Genomic DNA, 15,630 nt, shown 5'->3' with positions numbered 1-15,630 from the left:
CGTCCTGTCTGTACAGGTCCCACCTCCCCTGGAATGTGCTCCAATTATCCACGTGACTGAAACCCTCCCTCCTACCCCATCCCTGCAGCCACGTGTTTATCTGCACTCTCTCCCTGTTCCTCACCTCACTAGCACATGGCACCGGCAACAAACCAGAGATGACAACATGGTTGGTCCTGCCTCTCTGCTTCCACCCTTGCTCCCTAAATTCCTGTTTTAAATCCCTGTCCCTTCTCTTACCTATTTCGTTGGTACCGATGTGTACCACGACTTGTGACTGTTCCCCCTCCCCCTTAAGGATTCTGAAACACGGTCCGAGACTTCATGGACCCTGGCACCCGGGAGGCAACATACCATCCGTGAGTCTCTTTCGCTGCCACAGAACCGTCTATCTGTCCCTCTAACTATCGAGTCCGCAATAACCATTGCTCTCCTGCTCCCCCTCCTTCCTTTCTGAGCCACAGGGACGGATTCAGTGCTGGAGATCCGTTCACCGTGGCTTACCCCTGGTAGGTCGTCCCCCTCAACAGTATCCAAAATGGTATACTTGTTACTGAGGGGAACGGCGACAGGGGATCTCTGCACTGACTGCTTCCTCCCTGCCCCTCTCACCGTCACCCATCTATCTTGATTCTTCGGAGTAACTACATCCCTGAAGCTACAATCTATGACCACCTCTGCCTCCCGAATGATCCGAAGTTCATCCAGCTCCAGCTCCAGTTCCCTAACGCGGTTTCTGAGGAGCTGGAGATGGGTGCACTTCCCACAGGTGAAATCAGCAGGGACACTGACTGCGTCCCTCACCTCAAACATTCTGCAGGAGGAACATTGCACTGCCTTCCCTGCCATCCCCTCTAGATAAAAAAAAAGAAAAAGAAAGAAAGAGCTTACCTGTTATTCACTCTACCCCCTATGTTAAAACAGGTGGAAGTCTGGGGGACAGTACAAGTGTAGTGTCTAGGGTTTAGGAACTGCCCAACTTAAATACAGGTAAAAATAAAACACTTAACCAGCAACTACTGCATCCCACACAAGAACAGCAATCAGCGGTTATGGGCATGTGCAAACAATTTAAATCTTTATTACTTACCCAGCAGTCACTCTGTCCTCACTCCGACTGGATTCAGCTGGAAACTTCCAACAGTAAGTTTTTTAAAAAATTACTCCCCTTCTCAGCAAGCATTCACTCAGCAGCCACTGCGCCCCGCACGATAACACCTCAGGGAAAAGAAAAACTACTTACCAGTCACCAGCCAATCACTTACCTGCAGGCTGTGACATCACGGTTCAACTGCATCCAATTTTCAAAATGCCATTTTCAAAAGACTGGTAGCCCACCTTGGCTGGACATGCTCCAATCATTATTGTTATAGATGCATACATTGACCAATGGACCTCTGCCTCTCGGTAGCTTGGATCTGTGTGATTAGGTCGTTGGCATTTAGCGTTTTACCCATACTCTCTTGATGTTTTTCAGACCCTTCATCTGCAGTTCTTCGTTTTTTTGTATATACAGCCCGTCCTGTCTCAGCCTGGTCCCTGACTGGAGCTATTGTCTCTATCCATCAGTGCTGTCTGGGGCTGCTGATAAAAAATGCTTTCAGCTGACCAGACTGTATTATATGTGACTCCTCGTCCCTGAAGGATGTGGCTAACTTCAGTTGGCTTAATCCCGTTCTGCCATGTGAGCCTTTTACTGTTTACAAAAATGTATATGTTTCATTACTACAATTCTTTCAGATTATATATTGAATAGTTAATAATTGCTACAATTGCCTCTGCTAAGGGAATACATTTTCTACTGTTGATTTCCTAGACTTTGTGTAACAAACTTGCCTATGTATGTGCCACATGTCCCAACAACTTTGATCGAATGGTCTTTTGCCCAGAACACCCCTTCAGTCCCCTCATCTGGCTCTTGGTTCACCTAAGAATAGGCTATTGAATAGACAGACTGATATTGTGGAGCTTGGGCTCAGGGCTGGAAGTACTAATGGGCAATAGTCACAGCAGTTCTTCGATATTTCAGGGACACATTTCCCTTTACCATTTCCTGATTCGTCGCTTGAGGCAACATATTGCAACAATGAACACAATCAGGACACGTGACTACAAGATTACAACCACATGTGATAGAATTCATATCCATGGGTGGATATTGGTATTCAGTCCCCAATTCCAGATCTTGCTGAAGAAACTCTGGGATTTAAACATTTCCTTAGCCATGCTCGTGCGTCTTAATCTGCTCCTGCTCTTTATTCCAGAGCCTCTGTTTTTGAGCTCAGTCCAGTCTGCTCTTGTTGCGGTATGTGTGGTAGTTCCTTCTGGGCACAGCCGTGGATTATGTTGGTCATTATCATTCCGCTCAATGTCATCATTTTCAGTCCACATTCATCGTCAACCGGGATAAACTGGAGATCGCCAATGTTAATTGTTTCAGCTAAATTGGCCAGAATAATATTAGGACGAGGCATCTTCGCTCTGTGAGATTACAATACAGTAAGTTATGTATTTTGCGCTATTTAGGACAGTCTGGTTGGTCACATCTACTGCTCATGTGCATTCCTCGCATGTAGTGTACCCGCAGTAGTCTTCTGCATTAATGTCCTTCTCTGGACACAACCAGTTAGAACAAAGAACAACGCACAATACAGCACAGGATCAGGTCCTTCGGCCCTCCAAGCATGTGCTGACCATGGTACCTGCCTAAACTAAAACCCAATGCACTTACGGAGTCCGTATCCTTCCATTCCCACCCTATTCAGAGATTTGTCTAGTTGCCCCTTAAATGTTCCTATTGTACCGGTTCCCACCCCCTCCCCAGGCAGCGCGTTCCAATATTTATCACCCTCTGTGCTAAAAACTTGCCTCGCACATCTGGTCTAAACTTTTCCCCACGCACTTCAAACCTATGTCCCCTTGTATTTGAGTCTCCTACCCTAGGAAAGAGCATCTGACTATCCACTCTGTCCATGCCACTCATAATCTTGTAGACCTCTATCAGGTCGCCTCTCAACCTCCGTCAATCCACTGAGAAAAACTGAGTTTATCTAACCTCTCCTCATAGCTAATGCCCTCCATAGCAAGCAACATCCTCCTAGACCGCTTCCGCACCCTCTACAAAGCCTCCACATCATTTGCATTGGCTGAGGTTGATTTCATTTTCAGAGGCCTCATTCAGCCTAACACCCCACTCCCATAGTGTCCCACATTGTTTACCCGGAGGAGCTCATGAGTGCTAGTCTCCTCCGCTCGGGAATATCCATCATCATCCCCACTAGGAGGGTGGGGTTATTATCCGGATCTTGGTGGGCCATTTTTACCCAAGCCTTCAATTGATTGTTTCTCACCCAATGAGCCCTGGTGCTGATCAATGTGGGAGAGGTTAATCTGGGGATTCTGAAGCAGTTGTATTACAGAGATGCTGCACATTTGCAACCTGTGTATTTCTTTTGAAATATCAGCTTGTCTATTGATTAATTCATTAATGGTCCCTTGAAATGGTTGGAACTGTTTGAGCTTTCCCATACTCACCTATTGGCTTGTTCGTTGAGATCTGCTGCTGTATCGGTGTCTTGGTATACGCCCTCTGACCTCAGTTCTCACTTGTCCTTTCATACCCTCTATCTCATCACTTACCTCTGCAATGCCAAGGGAGTTTATCGTTGACACTCCTGCCCCATATCCTCCAACCGCCAACACCACCAGGCTTCTTGTCTGTCGCTTACGCATTTTCAGAGCTGTCCCTTCCAAAATTTCCCTCTCCATGGGCACCAATAGCTCATGTCACAGCAAGAGGCCGGGATATGTCGGCTGGTGAGATTGATCATGACATTTACATGTTCATATCCAGGTTCCATTGTCCCTAATCCATCAGTGGGGGTCAGGACTGACCCGTGTCCAGTTGTGTGGCCAGTCATTTGCTCATCACATTCGGGTCTGGGGGTTGTCCTTGGGCTCGTTGTTGTGTCCAAGTCGGTCGGCGCCTGTGTCCCATTGGTGGTGGGAGGTTGCAGCCTGGTTCCTCCTCATCTGATAGGTTCCTTGCTTCTTACAATATCCCCCTTGGGCACCTATGATATCTGGTTTTCTGATTCCCTTTCATGGTACAAAGCGTTAATATGATTACTTATAACCAATTTACTCATTACTAATAACTCTCTTCTGTGTTTTCAACACCGGGGCCCCGCAAGGATGTGTGCTCAGTCCTCAACTTTACTCCGGATACACACACGACTCTGTGGCAAGATTCAACGCCAATTCAATCTATAGGTTTGTAGTTGATACGACTGTGGTGGGTCGTGTCTCAAACAACAATGAATCAGATTACAGAAGGGAGATTGATCACTTGGTTGCATGGTGTACAGAAAACAAACTCTCTCTAAATGTTGGAAAGACCAATGAGCTGATCATCGACTTCAGGAAGCGCAGCACAACGCACATCCCCGCCGATATCCATGGCACCGAAGTGGAGATGTTTGACAGCTTTAAGTTACTGGGGGTCACTATCATCAACAGTCTGTTCTAGTTCACTCACGTTGATGCAACAGTCAAGAAACCCCAACAACGTCGCTACTTCCTGCGGAAGCTAACGAAATTCGGCATGTCTGCATCTGCTCTCACAAACCTCTACATATGTCCATAGTGAGCACCCTTTTCGGCTACATTCCAGCTCGGTATGGCAACTGCTCGGCCCAAGATCGCAAGAAACTGCAGAGTGTGGCGAACTCAGCCCAACGCATCACAGAAGCTTGCCACCCCCACATTGATTCTGTCTACACCTCTCGCTGCCTCAGAAGGTAAACAGCATTGTCAGAGACCTCTCATACCCAGGCTTTTTCCTCTTCCAGACCCTTCCATCAGGCAGAAGATACAGAAGTCTGAAGACCCACACATCCAGACATAGGAACCACTTATTCCCCACAGCATCCAGACTCCTCAACGACTCTCCCTCGGACTGATCTATTCCCTTTAAAAACACTATTCACAATGCCCTATGCTGCTCTTGTTTGGCCCTTGTTCCGCACTGTCACCAATCACTGTTTGTCGATGTACCATTTGCCAATGTTCTCTGTTGATTATTCTTTTGCCTACTATGTACGTACTGTGTACGTTCCCTTGGCCGCAGAAAAATACTAGAAATGAAAAAAATGAATAATGAAAATCGCTTATTGTCACTGGTAGGCTTCAATGAAGTTACTGTGAAAAGCCCCTAGTCGCCACATTCCGGCGCCTGGTCGGGGAGGCTGTTACGGGAATCGAACCGTGCTGCTGGCCTGCTTTGATCTGCTTTAAAAGCCAGCGATTTAGCCCAGTGTGCTAAACCAGCCCCACTTTTCGCTGTACTTCTGAATATTTGACAATAAATATCAATCACTCAATCAATCAACCTCTCACAAATCACCTCTTGTTGCCATTTCGATAAGCCTTTCTTTTTTCTCCATTTGTAAGGTACTGGTGCATGACCTTCTCCACCCCCAAAAACGTCTAACCCTCTGAAGGAGCCGTTGTCTACAACACACTCCCTATTGAAACTTGAATGCAACACCTGAAAAGCAAACACAAATAAGTTGACCCCTCACCTGTCTTAAGTTCACTAAGCCAAACCCAATCGCGAATGATAGACTTTTATCCCATGAGCACACAATTTTGTTTCGGGCAAGGTCTCAGAAATTCCAAATTATATTATGAAGTCCACCTGACCTACAAACATGATATTGAATTTGGGTAGGATAAGCACAAGAGGCTTCCCTTCAGGTATGATTCGTCTGTCTTCCTTGATACTTTAATCAAAACAAGCTCTATTCTAAGAACTTAGTTGACATATATATATATATATAGAAGCAAACAGCAAGTCATTTTGTCAATTACAAACAGAAAGCACCCCACAGCTACAGTGATCTGTGTATAACACTTAATTAACTATTGCTGAACTGTTCCAATTCAAAAACATAATCCCACAAACCAAAACCCCTTTTCAAGGGTGTGGCCCAGCACTCTGCATTCTCACTTGAATAAGAGTGGCTTTCCCGGAGATTCTAATCCCGTCTCCTCAACAGATTTAACTCCTTCCGGAAAGCAAACTATATGTTTTTACGTTGCCGAAGCAGGCAGCTGTAATCAATGTTTCGTTTTTACTGGAACAGATATTTGAAAAGCAAATAGAGAGAGACAGGCCAAAATAATTATTTTCTCACTCTGAGTCCACCGCAGTCAAATTTTCAAGCGAAAGCAAAAACCTCACACAGCCACCACTCAGCTCCACCCACAAAATGACATCACTGAAGCCCTGTGATAAGACAAAACCCTTTCTTAAAAGGACAGTCCCATGACACTGGATGTACTGAGAAGATATTTACATGCGAGTTTCAGCTCCCCCTTGCTATCAGACAAGCCTCCACTGCTTTGAAGGTGGTTAATTTATTTTCACGAAACTGCAGAGAGCAACAAAAGTTTCACTTCTGGGCACAGCTTTATTCAGAGCACAAGTGACCTGCCTACTGCAAGATGCCTGATGTATTAGCTCCGCCCATCATTGAGAACATCTTTTTTTTTGTTGGAAATTTTTTATTTAAAACAAATTTGTAACATTTACAGAGAGAAAAAAAGGCCCTGTGCAAAGAGCCTGAACATAGTGAAAACGAACAGTGGGAAAGAATAAAAATGTTCATAAGGCACTTCCCCTATCAGCTCTGTTTTCCCATGCCCCACGTGTTGAACTAAACTATTGTGGCTCTAATCCTCCCCCCCCGCCCCCACACCACCCCCCCACCCCCACAGCCCCTCACCCCCCCACACCCCCCACGCCCACGCACCCCCTCCCCCACACCCCCCCCTCCCCCCCACACCCCCTCCCCTCCACCCTCCCCCACCCCCCTTCTCGGGTGTTGCCGCTGCCGGTTTCCTGCGTTGTTCCCTGAGAGACTGCAAGTGACTTTCTCCTCCGGGGGGGATCACTGGTCACCCCCCCCTTGCCCACTTAATTCTCCTCTGCTCTACTTCTTAGCTGCACCCCCCGTCCACCTCCCCTCACCCCCCCCTCCCCCCCCCCGAGGACTGACCTGCCAGGCCAGCCCTGCGCTTGGCCCTCGTCCGCCCCTCCTCCTACTCTCCTTGGTGCCCCCTGACCTACGCTAGCTACGCTGACCCCTGCCCTTGGTGCCTGACTGTCTCCCGCCCGAGTGCTCGGGCCCTCCCCCCCACACACACAGGACCCATTAACCTGATTGTATCTCCCCGTGCCGTTTCAAGTCGCTTAACCAGCCCCTAGCCCATCCCCCTATCAGAGGCCCCGATCTCCCGCCAAAAGATACCAAGTGCAGGGCCCCCTATCACCCCCCCTCGTTTCAATCTCCCCAAAACACCCTAAGCAGTGCGCCCTCCAGCCCCCGCTCTCTGTCCCGGCTGAAAACAATCCTGGATAAAACATTACAGAACAGGATAATTGAACAAACCGCCGCCACACAACAGCTCTGAGAGCCCCGAGTCCTTTAGTTCAAGTCCAGCTTCTACTCTTAATAAAAGTCCACTCCTAGTCAGAGCAAGTTAGGTTAACAGACCGCCGCCACTGTACAGCACTGAAAACACTAAGTGCCCATTGGTTCCCGTCCAGCTTCTTATCTTTAATGAAAGCCCAAACCTGTTCTGGTGTCTCAAAGTAGTGATGGAGTTCCTCAAACGTGACCCAAAGCTTCGCAGGATACAGCATTCCAAACCTCACCTCCTTTTTGTAGAGGGCTGCCTTTACCTTGATGAATCCTGCACGCCTCTTGGCCAGCTCCGTTCCCAAGTCCTGGTAGATGCGCACCTCGCAGTTCTCCCATCTGCTGCTCCTCTCCGCCTTGGCCCATCGCCTTCTCTTGGGCCGCCTGTGTGTCGACCATTCGGTCCATTACCGCCCTCATCGAGTCCAACATGTCCCTCTTCAGTTCGGCGAAGCAATTCCTGAAGAACTCCATCTGCTGCTCCCTTGGCCAGTGAGCCTCCGCTCCCTGGTCCCTGCCACCCGCCATGCTTCACCGCCCGGTCTGGGGTCCCCGCTGCTCCCTCTTCGATCCTTGCCGCTCCGCTTGACCACTTCTGGTCCAGCTGTCCATACCCTGAGGGGAAAGCCTCTTCCCTATCATCCCCTCCACAGATTCAGGTCGCCAGGTCCCGAAAAAGTCCGTTGGAAAAGGTCCGTTTGCCCATCTCGGGCGGGAGCGATCCGACCTGCGACCTGCTTCCTCGAGGGCACCACCGGAAGTCCAATGAGAACATCTTACCAAGCTGACAACTAATCAACTCCCAGTGAATCCCCTTATTCGAAACAACGTTGAATTTGTCAAAACTCTTTACGATTAGTTAACTGCACCTCTGGCTCCAAATCTTTCAAACGAGGATGTATTTCAAAGCATGACCACAGCAGTCAAACACACTGCAACCCAGGTTTTCTGCCCTGACTGCACCAAATAACTATACTGCACCAAATAACTATACTGCACCAAATAACTATACTGCACCAAATAACTAGACTACACCAAATAACTATACTGCACCAAATAACTATACTGCACCAAATAACTAGACTACACCAAATAACTATACTGCACCAAATAACTAGACTACAAAGCATCTGAAATCCCTACATTCATCAAAAGTGATGTTTTAATCAGAAAATTGCGCAGGAAAGTTCTGCATCTGACTTGGGAGAGTCAGTGATATTAGGATGCGTCTCCTTTTAGAGCGGGCTCAGAATGTTCTCTCTGCGAGGAACATAGGAAGATAGGACAGTACAGCACAGTACAGGCCCATCAGCCCACGACGTTGTGCCGACCGTTTACCCGAATCTAAGATCAACCTAACCTACACCCCTTCAATTTACTGCTGCCCATGTGCCTGTCTAAGAGTCGCTTAAATGTCCCTAATGACTCTGACTCCACCACCTCTGCTGGCAGTGCATTCCACACACCCACCACTCTCTGTGGAAAGAACTGACCTCTGACATCCCCCCTGTACCTTCCTCCAATCACCTTAAAATTATGTCCCCTCGTGACAGCCATTTCCACCCTGGGGAAAAGTCTCTGGCTATCCACTCTATCCATGCCTCTCATCACCTTGTACACCTCTATCAAGTCACCTCTCTGCCTTCTTCGCTCCAATGAGAAAAGCCCTAGCTCCCTCAACCTTTCTTCATAAGATATGCCCTCCAGTCCAGGCAGCATCCTGGTAAATCTCCACTGTACCTTCTCCAAAGCATCCACATCCTTCCTATAATGAGGTGACCAGAACTGGACACAATATTCTAAGTGTGGTCTAACCAGGGTTTTATAAAGCTGCAGCAAAACCTCACGGCTCTCAAACTTAATCCCCCTCTTCCTGAAAGCCACCACACCATACGCCTTCTTAACAACCCTATCAACCTGGGTGGCAACATTACTGCATTGGATCCCAACCCCCTGCCACAATAGTGTAAACCCTCCCCAACAGCACTAGCAATCCCCCCACCCCCCACCCCACACAAAATCAGTTCCAGACCTGCCCAGGTGTAGACCGTCCGGTTTGTACTGATCCCTCTTCCCCCAGAACAGGTACCATCCCTCAGGAATTTGAATCCCTCCATCTTGCACCTTCTCTCGAGCCACGCGTTCATCCTATTTACCCTGACATTCCTATTCTGACTGGTTTGTGGCACTGGTAACAATCCTGAGATTACCACCTTTGAGGTCCTACATTTTTGTTTAACTCCTAATTGGCGCAGGAGGGAGGGTTTCCGATTTTTGGGACATTGGAACCAGTTGTGGGGGAGGTGGGACAATTACAAATCGGACAGTCTACACCTCTGCAAGACTGCAACCAATGTCCGAGGGGGGTTGTTTGCTCGTGTTGTTGTAGAGGGCTTAAAATAACGGGGTCGGGGGGTGGAACCAATATAGGAAGTCGGTGGGCGATGAAGAGAGGATAGAAACAAAAGTCTGTAAGGAGAAAAGTGGAAGGTAGAGAAACAGATTGAACTGCATTTATTTCAGTGCAAGAGGCCTAACGGGCATGGCAGGTGAACTCAGGGCATGGATAGGTACATGGGACTGAGATATTAATGCTGTTACTGAAACTTGGCTAAAGGAGAGGCAGGACTCGCAGCTCAATGTTCTGAGGTACAGATGCAACAGGAAAGAGAGAACAGGAGGTAAGCGAGGAGGGGGAGTTGTGTTTTTGATTAGGGACAGTATCACAGCAGTACAGAGAGAGAATATATCCGAGGTTTCGCCCACTGAGCCTATAAGTGTTGAACTGAAATATAAGGGTGAGGACACTTTGGTAGGATTATACTATAGTTCCCAAATAGTCAGTGGGATATTGAGGAGCAAATAGGTAAAGAGATAACAGATACCTGCCAGAAAAACAGGGTGGTAATATTTGGGGACATTAACTCTCTCAACATTACCTGGGACAGCCACAGCACTAAGCGTTTGTACGGAGAGCAATTTGTCGAGTGTAATCAGAAACAATTCCACATTTAACATGTGGATGGCCCGACTGGAGAAGGAGCGAAACCTGACCTCCTCTTGGTGAATAAGGAAGGACAGGCGACGGAATGTTAGTGAGGGATCACTTTGGTACAAGTGACCATAATTCCAAGCGTTTTAAGATAGCTATGGAGAATAATAGTTCCAGTGCAAAAGTTGCAATTCTAAATTGGGGCAAGGCCAATTGAGAGGGTATTAGGTGGGAACTTTCAAAAGGTAATTGGGGGTGCCTATTTGTAGGCAAGGGGACAGCTGGTAAGTGGGAATCTTTCAAAAATATATCAACTAGGGTTCAAGATGAGCACATTCCTCTGAGAGTTAAGGATAAAGCTCGGACAAGAAGGGAACCCAGGATGACTCGGGATATTGAGGCCCTGGTCAGAAGGAAGAAGGAGGCAAATGAACTGCATAGGCAGCTGGGATCAAATGGATCCCAGGTCCACCCACGTCGACGCTACCACCAACAAACCACAACAGCGCCTATACTTCCTCAGGAAACTCAGGAAATTCGGCACGTCCACATTGACTCTCACCAACTTTTACAGATGCACCATAGAAAGCATCCTATCGGGCTGCATCACAGCCTGATATAGCAACTGCTCGGCCCAGAACCGTAAGAAACTTCAGAGAGTCGTGAACACCGCCCAGTCCATCACACGAACCTGCCTCCCATCCATTGACTCCATCTACACCTCCCGCTGCCTGGGGAAAGCGGGCAGCATAATCAAAGATCCCTCCCACCCGGCTTATTCACTCTTCCAACTTCTTCCATCAGGCAGGAGATACAGAAGTCTGAGAACACGCACGAACAGACTCAAAAACAGCTTCTTCCCCACTGACACCAGACTCCTAAATGACCCTCTTATGGACTGACCTCATTAACACTACACCCTGTATGCTTCACCCGATGCCAGTGCTTATGTAGTTACATTGTACATGTTGTGTTGCCTTATTATGTATTTTCTTTTATTCCCATGTATTTAATGATTTTTTGAGCTGCTCGCAGAAAAATACTTTTCACTGTACCTCAGTACACATGACAATAAACAAATCCAATCCAATCCAAGAGGACACGGCTTGTCGGTGGAGAGTTACGAGAGAAATCAGGAGGGCAAAAAGATGATATGAGATTATCTTGGCAGATAAGGCAAAGGAAAATTCAAAGACCCTTTTCAGACACATAAACGCTAAAACGGTGACTTTGAGAGGGGACGGCCTCTTAAAGATAAACAAGATCATCTGTGTGCCGATCCACAAGGGATGGGAGAGGTCCTAAATGAATATTTCTCGTCAGTAATTACAGTTGAGAAAGACACGAATATGAGGGAAATTGGGGAAATAAAAAGTGATGTCTTGAGGAGTGTACATATTGCAGAAAGGAGATGCTGGAGGTATTAAAGCGCATTAGGATAGATAGGGCAGCACGGTAACATTGTGCATAGCACAATTGCTTCACAGCTCCAGGGTCCCAGGTTCGATTCCAGCTTGGCTCACTGTCTGTGCGGAGTCTGCACATCCTCCCTGTGTGTGCGTGGGTTTCCTCCGGGTGCTCCGGTTTCCTCCCACAGTCCAAAGATGTGAAGGTTAGGTGGATTGGCCATGATAAATTGCCCCTTAGTGTCCAAAATTGTCCTTAGTGTTGGGTGGGGTTACTGGGTTATGGGGATAGTGTGGAGGTGTGGACCTTGGGTCGGGTGCTCTTTCCAAGAGCCAGTGCAGACTCGATGGGCCGAATGGCCTCCTTCTGCACTTTAAATTCTATGATGATAAATCCCAGTCACCTAATGAAATGTATCCCAGGACATTATGGGAGGCTAGGGATGAAATTGCCAGCCCCCTAGCTGAGATATTTGAACTATCGACAGCAGCAGGAGAGGTGTATGAAGATTGGAGGGTAGCAAACGTTGCGCTCTTGTTTCAGAAGGGCTGTCGGGATAAACCTGGGAAATACAGACAGGTTTGCCTTACTTCTGTCGTGGGTAAATTGTAAGACGGTATTATGCGGGACAGGCATTTAGGCAGGCAAGGGCTCATTATGGAAAGTTAGCATGGCTTTGTAAGGGGAAATTATGGCTCACCAATTTTGAGGTTTTTGAAGGGGCATCCAAGAACGTAGATGAGGGCAGTGCGGTTGGCGTTGTCTACATGGACTTTAGCAAGGCCTTTGACACAGTACCGCATGGTAGGTTGTTGCAAAAGTTTAAATCTCACGGAATCCAGGGTGAGGTAGCAATTGGATACAACATTGGCTCCGGAGCCAAATGTTGGTTGTGGAAGGTTTTTATTCAAACTGGAGGCCTGTGACCAGCGGTGTGCCTCAGGAATCAGTGCTGGGCCTACTGTTATTTGCTGTAAATAATAGTGATTTGGATGAGAATGTAGAAGTCATGGTTAGTAAGTTTGCTGATGGCACCAAGATTGGTGGCATGGTGGATAGTGAAGAAGTTTATAAAAGATTGCAACAGGATCTTGACTAATTGGGCCAGTTAGCCGATGAATGGCAGATGGAGTTTAATTTGGATAAATGTGAGGTGATGCATTTTGGTAGAACCTACTCAATTAACGGCAGGGAGCTGGGGAGAGGTAGTTACAAAACAAAGAGATCGCGGGGTACAAGTTCAAAGTTCCTTGAAGGTGGAGTCGCAGGTGGGCAGAGTGGCGAAGGAGGCATTCAGTGTGCTAGGTTTTATTGGTCAGAATATTGAATGCAGGAGTTGGGACGACTTGTTGAAGTTGTACAAGACATTGGTAAGATCACGCATGGGCCGTGTTCAGCTCTGGTCACCCTATTACAGAAAGGATATTGTGAAACGAGAAAGAGTGCAGAAGTTATTGACGAGGATGCTTCCAGGACTTGATGGTCTGAGCTACAAGGCGAGGCAGGATAGGCTTGGACTTTTTTCCTGGGACGTCGGAGGCTTAGGGGTAATCTTATAGAGGTCCTAAAATATTGAGGGGTATAGATAAGGTAGATAGTCAACATATTTTCACAAAGGTATAGGTGTCTAGAACTAGAAAGCATAGGTTTAAGCTGAGAGGGGAGAGATCCAATAGAGACCAGAGTGGCAGTGTCTTCACACAGAGGGTGGTGAGCATCTGGAATGGATTGATAGAGGTAGTGGCATGGACAAGCTGGGCTGAAGGACCTGTTTCCCTGCTGTAAACATCTATGGTTATGAGTGTATGCCACGATATTCACACAGAAACATCTGCAACCCCGAAAACAATAGCTATCTCCATAAATCCGCAGCACGGTAACATGATGTTTTGCACTTTCGGCTGTAAGCGCCAGGGACCCAGATTCAACTTCAACCTTGGGTGACAGTCTTTGTCGAATTTGCACATTATACACTTGCCTTCGTGCCTTTCCTCCGCAAGCTCTAGATTCCTCCCACCGCGCAAAGATGTACACGGCCGGTGAACTGGTCATGCTGGATTATTCATCAGAATCTTTATTGTCACAAGTAGGCTGACATTAACACTGCAAAGATGTTACTGTGAAAAGCCCCTAGTCACCACATTCCGGCGCCTGTTCGGGTACACAGAGGGAGGATTCAGAATGTCCAAGTTACCTAACAGCACGTCTTTCGGGACTAGTGGGAGGAAACCGGAGCACCGGGAGGAAACCCACGCAGACACGGGGAGAACGTGTGGAGTCCGCACAGACAGTGACTCAAGACGGGAATCAAACCTGGGACCCTGGTGCTCTGAAGCGGCAGTGCTAACCACTGTGCTACCGTGCTGCCAAAAGATTTGGTGGCTTAATGGGGTTAATGGAACAGGGCGGGGGAGTAGGCCAAAGCAGGGAGCTCATTCAGAGGGTCTGAGTATACTGGATGGGCCGAATGGTCTCCTTCTGCACTGTGGGGATTCTATGATTCTGACAGATTATTCCAGGCCCTGCACCACCGTCTATCTCTGCAAAAACCGTTCAGAAAATCTAACTTATTTACTCTGTTCGATCCTGTAACGCCCACAGCAATCATTCACTGTATAAACTGAAACAGTCACTGAAACTGTCGTTATCCCTGTACCCCACCACCTGCTTTAATGTCCCTTATTCTTCATTATCCTCTACAAAACTATGCCAAAACTTTTCCCAGCCTTGATTATATGTTTACACTCACTGCAGTCCTCCCTATTTCTTTAACTCCCTGCAGCCATTCCAGCCTCCCTGTAAACTCCTTGGGACAATACAATATAACCAGATCACCTGGCTGCATATTGAACCCTCCCTATATGTGCATCAATTTTATACATCGACAACGATCTGTAAGTCCCTATAATGCCCAGTCCTTCCCCATATCCGTGACTTTCTCCAGCTCCCGTAAATATCCTGTCCCATGCAGCGAGATTGGTAGCCTTCCAAGGTCCTAATTGCTGCAATTTCCGATATCCTTCATACTCCCAGTTACGACAAGTGCCAATTCCCGCGACGGCCCTTGTCTGCTCCTGTAAATTGACTGAGGCCCTGGAATTCACTCTGTCATCGTTCCAGCATCCAGTAAAGTGACATCCGCCAATGTTTGCAACATTGAGCCCCCGACAGCATTCCAGGTCGCTGAAAGGCCTTTAAATCTTTCTGTTTACGACCTCCCAGATTAACTGCATCTTGTTTAATTCCAGATGATGCTCCTTTCGGTAACTACCACGCAAACTATCAAGGTGTGAGTGGGTATAGGCATGGCAGATGCAGTGTAATGTGGATACATATGAGGTTCGTATGTTGCCTCCCGGGTGCCAGGGCCAGGGATGTCTCGGATCGTGTCTTCATGAGCTTCGTTAGCAAAAAGAGGAAGGGTTTGCACTGAGTGCTGAATTTGGTGCATTTGAGTGCTATAGTAAGAGTTTGGTGACCGAGGGAGTATAAGGCTTCATTTTTATCTAAAGTTTAGTCTTTCTTTTATTTAGTTAATTAACTTAAAAGTTGCTGTTTGGTTTAGAAGAAGGTGAATTTTCAATAAGCTTTAATCAGGCTTCTACTTGTAGGCACTTGCAGCTGGAGCTTGTTAATTAGTTAATTGGATAAGGCCAGTTTTCAGAGGCTAGATTCACAGTATAAAAGTGATCACCTACAGTGCAGACTTTGTTTGCACTGAGTGCTGAATTTGGTGCTTTTTGAGTG

Source organism: Scyliorhinus torazame, chromosome 25 (genome assembly GCF_047496885.1).
Source record: "Scyliorhinus torazame isolate Kashiwa2021f chromosome 25, sScyTor2.1, whole genome shotgun sequence".
Lineage (NCBI taxonomy): Eukaryota > Metazoa > Chordata > Chondrichthyes > Carcharhiniformes > Scyliorhinidae > Scyliorhinus > Scyliorhinus torazame.
This window is presented reverse-complemented; position numbering follows the sequence as displayed.